Here is a 2370-nt window from a genome sequence, read left to right as displayed (position 1 = left end):
ATATAAATCTATAAATATAATATCTGTGTGTGTGTGTGTGTGTGTTATTTTGTTTCCCCTATTGCTGCCGTGAACCCCTTATTGGTAGAATGTTGGGAGGTTTTCTTTGCATTAAAAATGGCTAGATGTTTCAAGTTTACTTTGCTTGGAGTTGAAACTGACTATAACATGCTTTACAATATGTTAGTGGGTGCTTCTCCTCCCCATTGGAATCTTATTTATATGTTAAAAAAAATTCAGGCTTTTATTATTAGAGAACACCTACATGGAGTTTTATTCATAGAGAGGGGAATTCACCTACTGACCGGTTAGCTAGGCCTACAGCCCCTCTCCGACCCTTGCTTACTGGAGATTCATTGAATATGCCTTATGTTATACATTAACTTACACTTATTTTCTACATGTATTTCTGGCTACTATAAGTTTTGTTTGCAGTTTTGGGAGTGCAGAACTTGTGGACTGAGGCACTTGTTGGTACTTGGGTTGAGACTACTGGACTATTTTGTGACACTATTTCCTAGTTTTGAATCTTGGCTAGATGTTTCATTCTTTAGTTTCATTTTTTCTTCTATCTTTTATTCAAGCACATTGGGTTGTTATTCTATTTTGGCTTTTACAAGAGTTCCTCTAGGAGTTACTATTTTCCCTATTGTTGGGGGGTCCTTTTCACTACTTCTTTCTTCTTGGATATTTTGGGCTGCTGGTCGCCTGCTGCATTACTGTTCTCCTTCTGATGAACTCTTAACTCAAGTAAATGCCTCCCTGTTTTCCTCAGTTGCTTCTACTTTTGGCTCCTCTGTTAGACTCTGAATAAGTCCATTTTTCCTTCAATTGGTTTTATTTTTATTACATTTTTTGGGGGTTCTCTTTTCTTGGGTATACTTGTATATCTTGCTATACATTTATTTTTTTGGATATTTTTTGTTACTTGCATTGTACTTTGGGAGGTGGAACCCCTAAGAGTGAGTCATTTTTGTATTTTTGTCTTTTTAGTTTAGGGATCCTCGTCCCATCCCACCTTTTTGCACCTTCGTTTTAATTATTAACACGTAGGGAGCAATCTGATTATCATTCCCTTTTCTATCGATTATAATAAAATCAAACTCTTGCATAATAAGTACCCACTTAATTAATCTTGGTTTAGCATCCTTCTTTTGCATAAAAATTTTAATAGCCAAATGGTCAGTATGCACAACACATTTAACTCTATTCAGATATGATCTAAACTTATAAAAAACATACACAATAACTAATAAATCTTTTTCAGTGGTGGAGTAATTAATTTGAGCATCATTAAGATTCTTACTAGCATAGTATATAACTTTAAAAATCTTATCATATCCCTGCCCTTAAATAGCTCCAATTGCAAAATCACTAGCATCACACATTAATTCAAAAGATTTCTCCTAATCTGGTTAAACAATTATAGGAGCAGTGATCAATTTTTCCTTTAAAGTTTCAAACGCATTAAGGCAATCTTGATTAAAGTCAAATTTTGTATCTTTCTATAGAAGTTGGCATAAAGGTTTAGTAATTTTTGAAAAATCCTTAAAATATCTTCTGTAAAATCTAGCATGTCCATGTACAATTCCTTTTGCAACTATAAATTGACATTTTTCCCACATCAATACGAGATTAGTCTTTTCACAATGTTCGAGAAATTTCTCTAAATGATTTAGACATATTTCAAATGAAGTTCCAAATAGAGAAAAATCATCCATAAAGACTTCATTCCCTTTCTCAATCAAATCATTCAAAATTGATATCATACATCTTTAAAATATTGCAGGTGCATTACATAATCCAAAAGGCATTAGCAAAAAAGTAAAAGTTTCATAAGGACTAGTAAAGGTTGTTTTCCCTTAATCCTCTAGAGCAATAGGTATTTGATGATAACCGATATATCCATCTAGAATAAAAAAATTTATGCCCAGCTAATCTATCCAACATTTGCTCCAAAATAGGTAAAGGAAAATGATTCTTTATGGTGGCAGAATTTAACTTTCTATAATCTATGTAGATTAGCCAACCAGTGACTTGCTTGTTGATATTAGTTCATTATGCTCACTTCTTACTACGGCCACACCTCCTTTCTTTGGAACACAGTGAATTGGACAAACCTAAGCACTGCCTCAAATAGGATATGTTATTCTAGCTTCTAACCATTTCAAAATTTATTTCTTTACTACTTCTTTCATCATAGGATTTAATCTCATTTGAGGGTCAGCTCTTGGTTCATGTTGATCTTCTAATAAGATTATATGCATACAAATTGAAGGATTGATTCCTTTAATATCCACCAATGTCCATCCAGAGGCTTTCTTATATCTTTTCAAAATTTCCAACAACTATTGTTCTTTCATATCAGTT

The sequence above is a fragment of the Phalaenopsis equestris genome, unplaced genomic scaffold (assembly GCF_001263595.1).
Source record: "Phalaenopsis equestris unplaced genomic scaffold, ASM126359v1 Scaffold201541, whole genome shotgun sequence".
In the NCBI taxonomy this organism is placed as follows: Eukaryota; Viridiplantae; Streptophyta; class Magnoliopsida; order Asparagales; family Orchidaceae; genus Phalaenopsis; species Phalaenopsis equestris.
Note: the sequence above shows the minus strand (reverse complement) of the source record.